The sequence below is a fragment of the Mirounga angustirostris genome, unplaced genomic scaffold (genome assembly GCF_029215605.1).
Source record: "Mirounga angustirostris isolate CCGP_5_RB_7025 unplaced genomic scaffold, mMirAng1.0.hap1 SCAF_6, whole genome shotgun sequence".
NCBI lineage: Eukaryota > Metazoa > Chordata > Mammalia > Carnivora > Phocidae > Mirounga > Mirounga angustirostris.
The window spans coordinates 5756925-5772325 of NW_026991714.1; the positions used below are offsets into that span (position 1 = coordinate 5756925).

At 71.5% G+C, this 15401-nt stretch overlaps 10 non-coding genes across 10 annotated transcripts; 6 read left to right on the top strand and 4 right to left on the bottom strand.

Annotated features, from left to right (window-relative positions):
* Nucleotides 1-966: 966 nt before the first annotated feature.
* On the bottom strand, nucleotides 967-1037 carry TRNAG-GCC (transfer RNA glycine (anticodon GCC)). The gene has a single exon. It is a non-coding gene; the product is annotated as a tRNA-Gly (tRNA).
* Nucleotides 1038-2649: 1612 nt separating this feature from the next.
* On the bottom strand, nucleotides 2650-2732 carry TRNAL-CAG (transfer RNA leucine (anticodon CAG)). The gene has a single exon. It is a non-coding gene; the product is annotated as a tRNA-Leu (tRNA).
* Nucleotides 2733-3372: 640 nt separating this feature from the next.
* TRNAD-GUC (transfer RNA aspartic acid (anticodon GUC)) lies at nucleotides 3373-3444 on the top strand. The gene has a single exon. It is a non-coding gene; the product is annotated as a tRNA-Asp (tRNA).
* Nucleotides 3445-4205: 761 nt separating this feature from the next.
* Nucleotides 4206-4277, top strand: TRNAG-UCC (transfer RNA glycine (anticodon UCC)). The gene has a single exon. It is a non-coding gene; the product is annotated as a tRNA-Gly (tRNA).
* Nucleotides 4278-4569: 292 nt separating this feature from the next.
* Nucleotides 4570-4641, top strand: TRNAE-CUC (transfer RNA glutamic acid (anticodon CUC)). The gene has a single exon. It is a non-coding gene; the product is annotated as a tRNA-Glu (tRNA).
* A 3884-nt stretch (nucleotides 4642-8525) lies between these two features.
* TRNAG-GCC (transfer RNA glycine (anticodon GCC)) lies at nucleotides 8526-8596 on the bottom strand. The gene has a single exon. It is a non-coding gene; the product is annotated as a tRNA-Gly (tRNA).
* Nucleotides 8597-10196: 1600 nt separating this feature from the next.
* On the bottom strand, nucleotides 10197-10279 carry TRNAL-CAG (transfer RNA leucine (anticodon CAG)). Its single transcript has one exon. It is a non-coding gene; the product is annotated as a tRNA-Leu (tRNA).
* Nucleotides 10280-10919: 640 nt separating this feature from the next.
* Nucleotides 10920-10991, top strand: TRNAD-GUC (transfer RNA aspartic acid (anticodon GUC)). The gene has a single exon. It is a non-coding gene; the product is annotated as a tRNA-Asp (tRNA).
* A 761-nt stretch (nucleotides 10992-11752) lies between these two features.
* TRNAG-UCC (transfer RNA glycine (anticodon UCC)) lies at nucleotides 11753-11824 on the top strand. The gene has a single exon. It is a non-coding gene; the product is annotated as a tRNA-Gly (tRNA).
* A 292-nt stretch (nucleotides 11825-12116) lies between these two features.
* Nucleotides 12117-12188, top strand: TRNAE-CUC (transfer RNA glutamic acid (anticodon CUC)). The gene has a single exon. It is a non-coding gene; the product is annotated as a tRNA-Glu (tRNA).
* The last annotated feature ends 3213 nt before the right edge of the window (nucleotides 12189-15401 follow it).

Genomic DNA, 15401 nt, shown 5'->3' on the forward strand with positions numbered 1-15401 from the left:
TTGTTGGTGGTGGCGATGTTGGAGGTGGCGGTGGTGGTGATGGTGGAGGTGGCGGTGGTGGCGGTGGGGGTGGGGGTGGTGATCGTGGAGGACTTCGGTACCGTTGGCAATGATGCCAAGCTGGTGCGCTGGTGGCGGACTTGGTCCTGCTGGTGATCGTGGTGGTGGACTTGGTGGTGGACTTGGTGGTGGGGTGGGTGGTGCTGATGGTGGAGAACTTCCCTGCTCTGGGCGATGGTGCCCGACGCGGTGTGGTGATGGAGGACTGGTGGTGGTGGTGGTGGTGGCGGCGGAGGGGGAGACTGGTGCTGCTGGTGCTAGTGCTGGCGCGGGCGTTGGTGGACCTGGTGTTGGCGGGGGTCCTAGCGTGGCAGGAGCGGCGGAGTTGGAAGGCCACTGCGGCCAAGCGGGGCCTCAAGAGACTATAGGGCGCGCGTCGGGAGCATGTGGTGCCATGCATCGGGTCTTCCTGGTGCAGCCCAGTGAGTTTGTGAGGGTCCCTGGAGGAGAATGGGACGGATCAGGGCTCGGGGTGGCAACTTGGTTGCCCCTGGTTGTGCAAAGAGAGGAGGACTCTGGCAGTGTGGGTAGAGTGAGACCGGGAGGGAGGAACCGTGATGAAAGGCGTGGAGGTGGGGCGCGGCCCCGTGGGCTCTGGTGCGGCGCGGCGCCGTGCGGGTGTGTGGTGGTGCGGGGGAGCCTCGCTGGAAGGGAAGCGGGTGAGCGAAGCGGGGTGCTCAGGGTCCTGAAGAGAAAAGGGGCAAGGGAGGCGTGTGGGCGGGCCAGGGGCCTCGGGCGCTGGGTGGAGTTTGGTCCGCTGGGCGAGAGAGACGGAGAGGAAGGGCAGGGGCGGGCTCCGGCCTGGTCCGGAGCGGAGCTGGTTTAGGCCAGGCGCCTTGAGCGTGGGCCAGAGGAAGCCGGGGGGCGCGCTGGGGCTGCAGGGCCGGCCAAAAGGGGACGGCGCGCTGCATGGGCCGGGAATCGAACCCGGGCCTCCCGCGTGGCAGGCGAGAATTCTACCACTGAACCACCCATGCACCGATGGCGCCGCTCCCCAGACGGCTTCCCCAGCGGCGCTCCCCAGCGGCGGCCAGACCCGGGTCCGGGCCTGTTCGGAGCATCGGCTTCGTTTGAGCAGGAGGCGGACGCGCGGTGTGGGACAGAGGCTCCAGGCACGTCCCGAGCCCTAGCGAGCGGCGCAGACGGGCCGAGCGCGGCGGGGACGCACGCCGGCCGACTAGGCTCCTGCGGTGCTTTCTCCTCGGTCGAGGGCCGCGGCGAGACGCTGCCCTGCCGGGGTGGCCAGGGGCAGCCGGGAGCCGGACCCAGGCTGGCCAGCGCCCGAATCCCACCCAGCGCGGGGGAGGCTGTGGCAGGCGCGGCTGAGCACGGCCGTGGCCTTCCGCGGCTCCTCTCAGCCGCCACCCAAAGCCCCTTTGGCCGAGGGCTTCCTGGCCGGGGCAGAGGGTGCGAGGGCGGGCGGGGCGGCGGACCGGAGCTCCGGTTGTGTGCGCACGTGCGGTGCCGTGGGGTGGGCTGTCGCGGGGTGGGGTGTGTGGGTGTGGGTGTGGGCGGGCGCGTGTGTCGTGTGTAGGAGATGGAGGCCCCGTAGCGCCGCCGGCGCCGCCGAGTAGCCGCTCAGGCCAGGAGAGCGAAGCGAGGTGTGTGAGCTCGGGCGCGCAGCGCTCCCTCGGGGGCCAGCTCGGCGGGGGGGCGGGGGGCGTGGGGAGGGCGGCGGTGGTTGTGAGGCAAGAGCGCGACCTTGGCTGGCGGGAGCGCTCCGGCAGAGTGGCTGCTGGCTAGCTGGCCGACAGCGCGGTGAGGGAGCGCGCTGGGGTCCTCGGGTCCCGGCCGGGCAGCGGCTGCCGGCGCGGAGATGCGCTGGGGCGCCCAGGTGGGTGGCCTGGGGATCCAGGGCTTCCTTGGGCTCAGCGCTCACGGGAGCCACCTGCCCGGGCTGGACTCCCGGGCCAGGCCCACTGAAGGGAGGGCCCTGTCGTGGGCCGGCGAGCAGGTGGCTGGGCAGCCTGGGTCCCGGGAGGGAGGCAGGCAGGTGTGGGCAGGGTAAAGCGTCATCAAGGTGGCAAATCGTCGTGGGCACCTCGGGCCACCTGAGGAGGGTGTGGAGAGAAGGGAATGGGGGCCGGCGGAAAGGACGGACGGGCTCTCTGTGGGACGGTGTGCTCCTGGTGGCGGGAGTGCACGGCTCTGAGAGCGAGGCGCTCTTCAGCAGGCACCAGTCTGGTGGAGAACGGAATGCGGAGGGCTTTGGGCATTTGCGCCGCCGGCTGGTCTGCAGGGGGCCGCGGGAGTGGAGCGGGAGCGGGAGCGGGAGCGGGAGCCCGAGGGAGGAAGGAAGGAAAACGCAGCCCCCGGAAAGCAGGTGAGGAGAGACGTGCTGCCAAGTGGCCCAGGCCTGCGGGGGTGGGCGTGGGATCGGGCGGGAAAGGCGCGTGACCTGGTGGGGGAGGGCGTGTGTGCGCCAAGCCTGGGGCCAGGAGCGTCGAGGCGTCAGGGCTCGGCACTGGGCCCTTTGTGCTAGGGCGCAAGGCCGGAGCGGCGGGCCAGGCAGGAGCGGGCTTGCGATAGGGCGTGGCTCCAGGCCCGCCGGGGTCCGGTGCCCTGGTGGGGCGGGCCAAAAGGTGGGCGTGTCAGGAGTGGGATTCGAACCCACGCCTCCAGGGGAGACTGCGACCTGAACGCAGCGCCTTAGACCGCTCGGCCATCCTGACGGCGGGCCTGGGCGCGTCGCCGCTCGCCTGGCTGGGACCCGGCGCGAACGCTGGCGGCGGCTGGCGGCTGTGTGGGCGCGCAAGGGACGGGACGCGCGCCCCGGCCGACCAGGAGCAGCGCCAGCCGCCTCGCCTGGCGCCGCGCCCGCCGCGGCCGCCGCCGTCGCCGCCGCCTCGCCCCGCGCCGCCCCGCCCCCTCGCACATCGCGGCCCCGCACCCAGAGACCGGCGTCGGCCCAGCCTGTCTGGCCGCCGCCGCCCCCCCCCACCCCCCACCCCCCACCCCCACTAGGTCCTCGCCGCCCTCCCTCCTCCGCCCCTGCCCATCCGGGGCGCCCGTCCTCCTGCTCGCATCCTTGCTTGCCCGCTCGGGCCTCTTCTCCCTGCGCGATCCGCGCCGGGCAGGCCCTAGGCGCCGGCGCACTCGGAGTGTTCCGCGCCGTCCGGGTCCGGGGCCCGGGCCTGGGGTCCACTCCGAGTCGGGCTGGGAGGGCTGCTGTGCGGGCTGGCGCGGTTGGTTTGGGGTCCGGTCGGGTGTGGCACGTGGCGGGCGCCTGCGTAAGGCAGGGCGTCGAGGGCAGGGGTAGGCGTGGGCGGGCAGGCGGAGAGGGGTCGGGCGCCCGGGTGGCCGCCGCCGCCGTCCTCGTTAGTATAGTGGTGAGTATCCCCGCCTGTCACGCGGGAGACCGGGGTTCGATTCCCCGACGGGGAGGCAAGACGCCCTTTTTGGTCGCCGGCGCCACCGCCGCTCTGTCCAAACGCTTGCCCCCAGGGCCCTTCTCCTCCCTCGCGCGTCCGGCGAGAAGCGCGGGGCGACGACGGGTGCCCGGCTTGCCCACCGTCGAGCGCCCCCACCCCTTTGCCTTCCTCGTGACCCCGGGCGCGCGCGCGCGCGCGTGCGGGGTCACCACGGCCCAGCCAGGGCCTCCTGTCGTGCCCCCGGCGCCTGACGAGTGACTGGCCGCAACGGGCTCCTCGGCGACGCGACGCTGCCCGGTGCTGGATGGGCGCGGGGGACGGGGTGGGCGGCGGCTGGGTCGGGTCCTCTGTGGGTGCGGGATGTGGCCTCGCCGGGCACTCCGCGGAGAAGGGCCCGGGCGAGCGGGTCGCCGGAGGGCAGCGTGTCTCGCGGGGCGGGGAATGCCCGGCCGGCAGCCGAGGGCCGGGGGAGCGGCACGGCGGCCAGAGCGCCCCCCAGAGGCGGGCGGCGGGCGGTCGGGCCTGCGGAGCCGCACAGCGGCGTCGTGCTGGCGGGGCTGGGCCTGGCGCTGGGGCTGGGGCTGGGGCTGGGGCTGGCGCTGGGGCTGCGGCTGGGGCTGGGGCGGCCGCTGCTGGCGCCTGCGGCAGCGCAGAGCTGCCGACCGGCGGCACGTCGGGGCAGGGCGGCGCCAGGCGGCCCAGGCGGCGGCGAGAAGGCGTGAAGGCGCCTCTGCGAAGCGTGCGCCGGCGTCTCGGGGCGGCCGGGGCTGTGCAGCGTTGGTGGTATAGTGGTGAGCATAGCTGCCTTCCAAGCAGTTGACCCGGGTTCGATTCCCGGCCAACGCAGCTGGCCAACCTTTTGCACGGCTCCAGGGCCCTCGTGCCCAGGCCCGATGGGAGCCGGGAGCCGGGAGCCGAGAGCCCGGAGCCGGAGCGTGGCCCGAGGCTGAGCGCGTGTGTGAGGGAGGGAAGGAGGTGCGCAGCGTTTTGAGGGTGCTGCCGGCAGGGCGGGTGGGTTGGTAGGGCGGGCGGGCGGCTGGCCGTGGCCAGGCAGGGGCCTTGGAGCCAAAGCGGAGGCGACGGGGTGGTCTGGAGGCGCTGCGCCCAGGGCGCGCGGGCCAGGCGCAGAGCCCGACGCTCCCTGGTGGTCTAGTGGTTAGGATTCGGCGCTCTCACCGCCGCGGCCCGGGTTCGATTCCCGGTCAGGGAAGCCTTTCTTCTTCCTCTCGGCCTCCCGACCTCTCCCCAGCGCATCCGCACCCCTTTTAGCCGAAGCTGGCTGGCTTCTCCCTTGCCTCGCGGCTAGCCCCACGGCCTCGGGGCCCAGACAAGGCCAGGCGCACGGCCGAGCCCAAGCCTTGCCCTGTCGCCTCGGCCAGCCCAACCCTTTTGGCCTCGCCAGCGGGCCGGCCGCCCAACGGCAGCGCGTCGGCGCCTCGCCTGGGCGCTCGCATGGCTCCCCCTCTTCCTCCGTCCCAAACCCGAGAGGCCGCGCGCACGCGCGCGCGCGCGCGCGCGATACCCTCTGTCCTCACGCGGGGCCACCCACAGACGCCCGCACGTCCGGCCACCGCAGGGGCTTGGACTCTCCGGCTGCACTGCTGCCGCCAGGAGAAACCCCGCCACCCCTGACAAGCCACCCCTTGCTCCTTCCGGAGGTGCTACTGAGTGCTGACGGTGCGGGGAAGCGGGCCGGGGGGGTGGGGGGTCGGAGGGGGAAGAGGTCGGGGCAGGGTGAGCGATCTGCCTCTTTGCGTCGGGACACCTGCTGGAGCCCCTGGTCCCTTCCCTCGCCCTCGGGCCAGCCACCGCTCGGTCCAGCTTCCCGGCCACCACGAGCAGAGAGCGGCACGGTTGCGCCGGGGATGTGGAGTTGGGAGAGCGAACGTGGACGCGTGCACGAAGCAGAACCGACGGGCAGTGCAGGAGAGACAGCAGGAAGATTCGGGAGGCCGGTGGGGAAAACCCAACAGCCAAGCAGGGGGAGGGGGTGGAGGCACACCGGAGACAGACGGTGGACTTGTAGCCAACAGGTTCTTGAAATCGCATCACCCATCCCTTGAGTCCCACGGCAAAGTGGCAAGCGTGTTCCCTGGAACGCCTTCCACCTCCCCCAGCCCCGACCGCCACCGCGCAGGCCCACGGCCGAGTTTGCCCGTTGAAGGTTTTCCCACTGGCGCCTTAGCCGACACCTAGCCAGGAGCTACTCCAGCCCTGTCTCCAGCCCTGTGCCCGTCGTCTTGTCCGGGTGCTCCTCCAGCTAAATCGCAGACCACGGTCTCCTTCCCAGAAACACTTGCACGCCTCTGTCCGCCACGGGTCTGCTGTCTGTTCAGAGATTGTCTCCTTCAGGAGCCCAAGCGGACAGCCCGTGCACCGGCCAAACCTGCCGCGGCACCACACTGGCTGGGTTGGGGCAAGGTCGTCCCAGCGGTGGAAAGGAGCCGCTGTGGGCAGCCGGGCGCTGACCATCACCACGGGAACTTCCCTCAGCGCCATTGCTTCTGTGGGTGTGTGGGTGTGTGTGTGTGTGTGTGTGTGTGGTGTGAGCGTGTGGGGGTGTGTCTGGGTGCGTGTGGGGTGTGTGTGGGGTGTGTGGGTGTGAGCGTGTGTGGGGGGGTGTGTGTGGAGCGTGTGTGGTGGGGGATGCCGCGGGATGAAGGTGTTTACTCACGTGGGTGGCCTCCCACGGGGGTCAGGGCATAGAGCGAGGAGGATCCCAGAAGGAGGGGAGGGCCGGGGGCAGCCCGGGTGTGTGGGTGGGGTGCCCGGCGCGGGGAGGTGTGGGGCTTGCGGGACCGGTCCAGAGTGCGGCTGGACAGTCGGGCAGGGTGTCTGCAGAGGCTTCGGTGGGGCGGGGGAAGAGCTCCTTCCCCGGCGCCATGCCAGGCATGGACGTGAGCACCTGTGCGGGAGGGTGAGCTCTGAGGTAGGGGAGGGGAGAGAGCACGAGTGTGCCTGAGGAGCGTGTGGGAGGCCGGGACTGCCAGCCGAGAATGTGAGCGATGGGGGTGGGGGGTGGGTGGGAGGGGTCCAGCCTGGAGGCTGGCAGGAGCTGCGCGTGGCAAGTGCTGGGGAGCGGGCCCCGGTGCAAGAGAGCTGGAGGCCCCCGTGGCGGGACAGGACCGTGGCGGAGGAGGTGCGCGGGGGGAGACTGCTGTGCGGTGCTGCAAGGTGGTCAGGCCAAGGGGTGGGGTGTGGGGGGCGTGGGTGGGAAGCAGGCCGGCGGGCAGGCCGAAGGGAGACACAGAGAGAGGGCGGGCCCGGGTCTAGGAGCCGTCCCAACGGGGTGAGGGATTCCACCGCCCCCGAGACTTCGATCACCTGTCATCGGGACAGCCAGTCATGCGTCAGGGGGCGTCCTGGGCTTGAGATTCAGAGAGGCCAAAGGGACAAATGCCACACAGGATCATTGACCAGTGAGGACTTGGAGAGGAGGGGGCGTGCAGGCAGGGGAACCGTGAGGGGATGTTGGGGCAGGAGGGGCTGGTGGGGCTGGAGGTGCAGGCTGTGCTGGTGCTTGTGTTGCTGGTGGAGGACGACTTGGTGCTGCTGCTGCTGGTGCTGGGGGTTGACCTCGGTGCTCTTGGTGCCGGTGCGCGGGCTGCTGTGGCGATGGTGTGCACGGTCCCGGTGGCGGCGGCGGTGGTGATGGACTCCAGGAGTGTTGGCGATGGTGCCCGACGCGGTGTGGTGATGGTGGACTTGGTGGTGGAGCTGGTGTTGGTGGAGCTGGTGGAGTTGGTGGAGGTGGTGGCGGGGGTGGCGGGGGTGGCGGGGGTGGCGGGGGTGGTGATCGTGGAGGACTTCGGTACCGTTGGCAATGATGCCCATGCTGCTGAGCTGGCGGTGGACTTGGTCCTGCTGGTGATGGTGGTGGTGGTGGTGGTGGAGGTGGCGGTGGTGGTGGTGGAGCTGGTGGTGGTGGCGGTGGTGGCGGGGGTGGTGGGGGTGGTGATCGTGGAGGACTTCGGTACTGTTGGCAATGATGCCCATGCTGGTGAGCTGGCGGTGGACTTGGTCCTGCTGGTGATGGTGGTGGTGCTGGTGCTGGAGGTGGCGGTGGTGGTGGAGTTGGTGGTGGTGGTGGTGGTGGTGGCGATGGTCGAGGTGGCGGTGGTGGTGGAGTTGTTGGTGGTGGCGATGTTGGAGGTGGCGGTGGTGGTGATGGTGGAGGTGGCGGTGGTGGCGGTGGGGGTGGGGGTGGTGATCGTGGAGGACTTCGGTACCGTTGGCAATGATGCCAAGCTGGTGCGCTGGTGGCGGACTTGGTCCTGCTGGTGATCGTGGTGGTGGACTTGGTGGTGGACTTGGTGGTGGGGTGGGTGGTGCTGATGGTGGAGAACTTCCCTGCTCTGGGCGATGGTGCCCGACGCGGTGTGGTGATGGAGGACTGGTGGTGGTGGTGGTGGTGGCGGCGGAGGGGGAGACTGGTGCTGCTGGTGCTAGTGCTGGCGCGGGCGTTGGTGGACCTGGTGTTGGCGGGGGTCCTAGCGTGGCAGGAGCGGCGGAGTTGGAAGGCCACTGCGGCCAAGCGGGGCCTCAAGAGACTATAGGGCGCGCGTCGGGAGCATGTGGTGCCATGCATCGGGTCTTCCTGGTGCAGCCCAGTGAGTTTGTGAGGGTCCCTGGAGGAGAATGGGACGGATCAGGGCTCGGGGTGGCAACTTGGTTGCCCCTGGTTGTGCAAAGAGAGGAGGACTCTGGCAGTGTGGGTAGAGTGAGACCGGGAGGGAGGAACCGTGATGAAAGGCGTGGAGGTGGGGCGCGGCCCCGTGGGCTCTGGTGCGGCGCGGCGCCGTGCGGGTGTGTGGTGGTGCGGGGGAGCCTCGCTGGAAGGGAAGCGGGTGAGCGAAGCGGGGTGCTCAGGGTCCTGAAGAGAAAAGGGGCAAGGGAGGCGTGTGGGCGGGCCAGGGGCCTCGGGCGCTGGGTGGAGTTTGGTCCGCTGGGCGAGAGAGACGGAGAGGAAGGGCAGGGGCGGGCTCCGGCCTGGTCCGGAGCGGAGCTGGTTTAGGCCAGGCGCCTTGAGCGTGGGCCAGAGGAAGCCGGGGGGCGCGCTGGGGCTGCAGGGCCGGCCAAAAGGGGACGGCGCGCTGCATGGGCCGGGAATCGAACCCGGGCCTCCCGCGTGGCAGGCGAGAATTCTACCACTGAACCACCCATGCACCGATGGCGCCGCTCCCCAGACGGCTTCCCCAGCGGCGCTCCCCAGCGGCGGCCAGACCCGGGTCCGGGCCTGTTCGGAGCATCGGCTTCGTTTGAGCAGGAGGCGGACGCGCGGTGTGGGACAGAGGCTCCAGGCACGTCCCGAGCCCTAGCGAGCGGCGCAGACGGGCCGAGCGCGGCGGGGACGCACGCCGGCCGACTAGGCTCCTGCGGTGCTTTCTCCTCGGTCGAGGGCCGCGGCGAGACGCTGCCCTGCCGGGGTGGCCAGGGGCAGCCGGGAGCCGGACCCAGGCTGGCCAGCGCCCGAATCCCACCCAGCGCGGGGGAGGCTGTGGCAGGCGCGGCTGAGCACGGCCGTGGCCTTCCGCGGCTCCTCTCAGCCGCCACCCAAAGCCCCTTTGGCCGAGGGCTTCCTGGCCGGGGCAGAGGGTGCGAGGGCGGGCGGGGCGGCGGACCGGAGCTCCGGTTGTGTGCGCACGTGCGGTGCCGTGGGGTGGGCTGTCGCGGGGTGGGGTGTGTGGGTGTGGGTGTGGGCGGGCGCGTGTGTCGTGTGTAGGAGATGGAGGCCCCGTAGCGCCGCCGGCGCCGCCGAGTAGCCGCTCAGGCCAGGAGAGCGAAGCGAGGTGTGTGAGCTCGGGCGCGCAGCGCTCCCTCGGGGGCCAGCTCGGCGGGGGGGCGGGGGGCGTGGGGAGGGCGGCGGTGGTTGTGAGGCAAGAGCGCGACCTTGGCTGGCGGGAGCGCTCCGGCAGAGTGGCTGCTGGCTAGCTGGCCGACAGCGCGGTGAGGGAGCGCGCTGGGGTCCTCGGGTCCCGGCCGGGCAGCGGCTGCCGGCGCGGAGATGCGCTGGGGCGCCCAGGTGGGTGGCCTGGGGATCCAGGGCTTCCTTGGGCTCAGCGCTCACGGGAGCCACCTGCCCGGGCTGGACTCCCGGGCCAGGCCCACTGAAGGGAGGGCCCTGTCGTGGGCCGGCGAGCAGGTGGCTGGGCAGCCTGGGTCCCGGGAGGGAGGCAGGCAGGTGTGGGCAGGGTAAAGCGTCATCAAGGTGGCAAATCGTCGTGGGCACCTCGGGCCACCTGAGGAGGGTGTGGAGAGAAGGGAATGGGGGCCGGCGGAAAGGACGGACGGGCTCTCTGTGGGACGGTGTGCTCCTGGTGGCGGGAGTGCACGGCTCTGAGAGCGAGGCGCTCTTCAGCAGGCACCAGTCTGGTGGAGAACGGAATGCGGAGGGCTTTGGGCATTTGCGCCGCCGGCTGGTCTGCAGGGGGCCGCGGGAGTGGAGCGGGAGCGGGAGCCCGAGGGAGGAAGGAAGGAAAACGCAGCCCCCGGAAAGCAGGTGAGGAGAGACGTGCTGCCAAGTGGCCCAGGCCTGCGGGGGTGGGCGTGGGATCGGGCGGGAAAGGCGCGTGACCTGGTGGGGGAGGGCGTGTGTGCGCCAAGCCTGGGGCCAGGAGCGTCGAGGCGTCAGGGCTCGGCACTGGGCCCTTTGTGCTAGGGCGCAAGGCCGGAGCGGCGGGCCAGGCAGGAGCGGGCTTGCGATAGGGCGTGGCTCCAGGCCCGCCGGGGTCCGGTGCCCTGGTGGGGCGGGCCAAAAGGTGGGCGTGTCAGGAGTGGGATTCGAACCCACGCCTCCAGGGGAGACTGCGACCTGAACGCAGCGCCTTAGACCGCTCGGCCATCCTGACGGCGGGCCTGGGCGCGTCGCCGCTCGCCTGGCTGGGACCCGGCGCGAACGCTGGCGGCGGCTGGCGGCTGTGTGGGCGCGCAAGGGACGGGACGCGCGCCCCGGCCGACCAGGAGCAGCGCCAGCCGCCTCGCCTGGCGCCGCGCCCGCCGCGGCCGCCGCCGTCGCCGCCGCCTCGCCCCGCGCCGCCCCGCCCCCTCGCACATCGCGGCCCCGCACCCAGAGACCGGCGTCGGCCCAGCCTGTCTGGCCGCCGCCGCCGCCCCCCACCCCCCACCCCCCACCCCCACTAGGTCCTCGCCGCCCTCCCTCCTCCGCCCCTGCCCATCCGGGGCGCCCGTCCTCCTGCTCGCATCCTTGCTTGCCCGCTCGGGCCTCTTCTCCCTGCGCGATCCGCGCCGGGCAGGCCCTAGGCGCCGGCGCACTCGGAGTGTTCCGCGCCGTCCGGGTCCGGGGCCCGGGCCTGGGGTCCACTCCGAGTCGGGCTGGGAGGGCTGCTGTGCGGGCTGGCGCGGTTGGTTTGGGGTCCGGTCGGGTGTGGCACGTGGCGGGCGCCTGCGTAAGGCAGGGCGTCGAGGGCAGGGGTAGGCGTGGGCGGGCAGGCGGAGAGGGGGCGGGCGCCCGGGTGGCCGCCGCCGCCGTCCTCGTTAGTATAGTGGTGAGTATCCCCGCCTGTCACGCGGGAGACCGGGGTTCGATTCCCCGACGGGGAGGCAAGACGCCCTTTTTGGTCGCCGGCGCCACCGCCGCTCTGTCCAAACGCTTGCCCCCAGGGCCCTTCTCCTCCCTCGCGCGTCCGGCGAGAAGCGCGGGGCGACGACGGGTGCCCGGCTTGCCCACCGTCGAGCGCCCCCACCCCTTTGCCTTCCTCGTGACCCCGGGCGCGCGCGCGCGCGCGTGCGGGGTCACCACGGCCCAGCCAGGGCCTCCTGTCGTGCCCCCGGCGCCTGACGAGTGACTGGCCGCAACGGGCTCCTCGGCGACGCGACGCTGCCCGGTGCTGGATGGGCGCGGGGGACGGGGTGGGCGGCGGCTGGGTCGGGTCCTCTGTGGGTGCGGGATGTGGCCTCGCCGGGCACTCCGCGGAGAAGGGCCCGGGCGAGCGGGTCGCCGGAGGGCAGCGTGTCTCGCGGGGCGGGGAATGCCCGGCCGGCAGCCGAGGGCCGGGGGAGCGGCACGGCGGCCAGAGCGCCCCCCAGAGGCGGGCGGCGGGCGGTCGGGCCTGCGGAGCCGCACAGGGGCGTCGTGCTGGCGGGGCTGGGCCTGGCGCTGGGGCTGCGGCTGGGGCTGGGGCTGGCGCTGGGGCTGCGGCTGGGGCTGGGGCGGCCGCTGCTGGCGCCTGCGGCAGCGCAGAGCTGCCGACCGGCGGCACGTCGGGGCAGGGCGGCGCCAGGCGGCCCAGGCGGCGGCGAGAAGGCGTGAAGGCGCCTCTGCGAAGCGTGCGCCGGCGTCTCGGGGCGGCCGGGGCTGTGCAGCGTTGGTGGTATAGTGGTGAGCATAGCTGCCTTCCAAGCAGTTGACCCGGGTTCGATTCCCGGCCAACGCAGCTGGCCAACCTTTTGCACGGCTCCAGGGCCCTCGTGCCCAGGCCCGATGGGAGCCGGGAGCCGGGAGCCGAGAGCCCGGAGCCGGAGCGTGGCCCGAGGCTGAGCGCGTGTGTGAGGGAGGGAAGGAGGTGCGCAGCGTTTTGAGGGTGCTGCCGGCAGGGCGGGTGGGTTGGTAGGGCGGGCGGGCGGCTGGCCGTGGCCAGGCAGGGGCCTTGGAGCCAAAGCGGAGGCGACGGGGTGGTCTGGAGGCGCTGCGCCCAGGGCGCGCGGGCCAGGCGCAGAGCCCGACGCTCCCTGGTGGTCTAGTGGTTAGGATTCGGCGCTCTCACCGCCGCGGCCCGGGTTCGATTCCCGGTCAGGGAAGCCTTTCTTCTTCCTCTCGGCCTCCCGACCTCTCCCCAGCGCATCCGCACCCCTTTTAGCCGAAGCTGGCTGGCTTCTCCCTTGCCTCGCGGCTAGCCCCACGGCCTCGGGGCCCAGACAAGGCCAGGCGCACGGCCGAGCCCAAGCCTTGCCCTGTCGCCTCGGCCAGCCCAACCCTTTTGGCCTCGCCAGCGGGCCGGCCGCCCAACGGCAGCGCGTCGGCGCCTCGCCTGGGCGCTCGCATGGCTCCCCCTCTTCCTCCGTCCCAAACCCGAGAGGCCGCGCGCACGCGCGCGCGCGATACCCTCTGTCCTCACGCGGGGCCACCCACAGACGCCCGCACGTCCGGCCACCGCAGGGGCTTGGACTCTCCGGCTGCACTGCTGCCGCCAGGAGAAACCCCGCCACCCCTGACAAGCCACCCCTTGCTCCTTCCGGAGGTGCTACTGAGTGCTGACGGTGCGGGGAAGTGGGCCGGGGGGGTGGGGGGTCGGAGGGGGAAGAGGTCGGGGCAGGGTGAGCGATCTGCCTCTTTGCGTCGGGACACCTGCTGGAGCCCCTGGTCCCTTCCCTCGCCCTCGGGCCAGCCACCGCTCGGTCCAGCTTCCCGGCCACCACGAGCAGAGAGCGGCACGGTTGCGCCGGGGATGTGGAGTTGGGAGAGCGAACGTGGACGCGTGCACGAAGCAGAACCGACGGGCAGTGCAGGAGAGACAGCAGGAAGATTCGGGAGGCCGGTGGGGAAAACCCAACAGCCAAGCAGGGGGAGGGCGTGGAGGCACACCGGAGACAGACGGTGGACTTGTAGCCAACAGGTTCTTGAAATCGCATCACCCATCCCTTGAGTCCCACGGCAAAGTGGCAAGCGTGTTCCCTGGAACGCCTTCCACCTCCCCCAGCCCCGACCGCCACCGCGCAGGCCCACGGCCGAGTTTGCCCGTTGAAGGTTTTCCCACTGGCGCCTTAGCCGACACCTAGCCAGGAGCTACTCCAGCCCTGTCTCCAGCCCTGTGCCCGTCGTCTTGTCCGGGTGCTCCTCCAGCTAAATCGCAGACCACGGTCTCCTTCCCAGAAACACTTGCACGCCTCTGTCCGCCACGGGTCTGCTGTCTGTTCAGAGATTGTCTCCTTCAGGAGCCCAAGCGGACAGCCCGTGCACCGGCCAAACCTGCCGCGGCACCACACTGGCTGGGTTGGGGCAAGGTCGTCCCAGCGGTGGAAAGGAGCCGCTGTGGGCAGCCGGGCGCTGACCATCACCACGGGAACTTCCCTCAGCGCCATTGCTTCTGTGGGTGTGTGGGTGTGTGTGTGTGTGTGTGTGTGGTGTGAGCGTGTGGGGGTGTGTCTGGATGCGTGTGGGGTGTGTGTGGGGTGTGTGGGTGTGAGCGTGTGTGGGGGGGTGTGTGTGGAGCGTGTGTGGTGGGGGATGCCGCGGGATGAAGGTGTTTACTCACGTGGGTGGCCTCCCACGGGGGTCAGGGCATAGAGCGAGGAGGATCCCAGAAGGAGGGGAGGGCCGGGGGCAGCCCGGGTGTGTGGGTGGGGTGCCCGGCGCGGGGAGGTGTGGGGCTTGCGGGACCGGTCCAGAGTGCGGCTGGACAGTCGGGCAGGGTGTCTGCAGAGGCTTCGGTGGGGCGGGGGAAGAGCTCCTTCCCCGGCGCCATGCCAGGCATGGACGTGAGCACCTGTGCGGGAGGGTGAGCTCTGAGGTAGGGGAGGGGAGAGAGCACGAGTGTGCCTGAGGAGCGTGTGGGAGGCCGGGACTGCCAGCCGAGAATGTGAGCGATGGGGGTGGGGGGTGGGTGGGAGGGGTCCAGCCTGGAGGCTGGCAGGAGCTGCGCGTGGCAAGTGCTGGGGAGCGGGCCCCGGTGCAAGAGAGCTGGAGGCCCCCGTGGCGGGACAGGACCGTGGCGGAGGAGGTGCGCGGGGGGAGACTGCTGTGCGGTGCTGCAAGGTGGTCAGGCCAAGGGGTGGGGTGTGGGGGGCGTGGGTGGGAAGCAGGCCGGCGGGCAGGCCGAAGGGAGACACAGAGAGAGGGCGGGCCCGGGTCTAGGAGCCGTCCCAACGGGGTGAGGGATTCCACCGCCCCCGAGACTTCGATCACCTGTCATCGGGACAGCCAGTCATGCGTCAGGGGGCGTCCTGGGCTTGAGATTCAGAGAGGCCAAAGGGACAAATGCCACACAGGATCATTGACCAGTGAGGACTTGGAGAGGAGGGGGCGTGCAGGCAGGGGAACCGTGAGGGGATGTTGGGGCAGGAGGGGCTGGTGGGGCTGGAGGTGCAGGCTGTGCTGGTGCTTGTGTTGCTGGTGGAGGACGACTTGGTGCTGCTGCTGCTGGTGCTGGGGGTTGACCTCGGTGCTCTTGGTGCCGGTGCGCGGGCTGCTGTGGCGATGGTGTGCACGGTCCCGGTGGCGGCGGCGGTGGTGATGGACTCCAGGAGTGTTGGCGATGGTGCCCGACGCGGTGTGGTGATGGTGGACTTGGTGGTGGAGCTGGTGTTGGTGGAGCTGGTGGAGTTGGTGGAGGTGGTGGCGGGGGTGGCGGGGGTGGCGGGGGTGGCGGGGGTGGTGATCGTGGAGGACTTCGGTACCGTTGGCAATGATGCCCATGCTGCTGAGCTGGCGGTGGACTTGGTCCTGCTGGTGATGGTGGTGGTGGTGGTGGTGGAGGTGGCGGTGGTGGTGGTGGAGCTGGTGGTGGTGGCGGTGGTGGCGGGGGTGGTGGGGGTGGTGATCGTGGAGGACTTCGGTACTGTTGGCAATGATGCCCATGCTGGTGAGCTGGCGGTGGACTTGGTCCTGCTGGTGATGGTGGTGGTGCTGGTGCTGGAGGTGGCGGTGGTGGTGGAGTTGGTGGTGGTGGTGGTGGTGGTGGCGATGGTCGAGGTGGCGGTGGTGGTGGAGTTGTTGGTGGTGGCGATGTTGGAGGTGGCGGTGGTGGTGATGGTGGAGGTGGCGGTGGTGGCGGTGGGGGTGGGGGTGGTGATCGTGGAGGACTTCGGTACCGTTGGCAATGATGCCAAGCTGGTGCGCTGGTGGCGGACTTGGTCCTGCTGGTGATCGTGGTGGTGGACTTGGTGGTGGACTTGGTGGTGGGGTGGGTGGTGCTGATGGTGGAGAACTTCCCTGCTCTGGGCGATGGTGCCCGACGCGGTGTGGTGATGGAGGACTGGTGGTGGTGGTGGTGGTGGCGGCGGAGGGGGAGACTG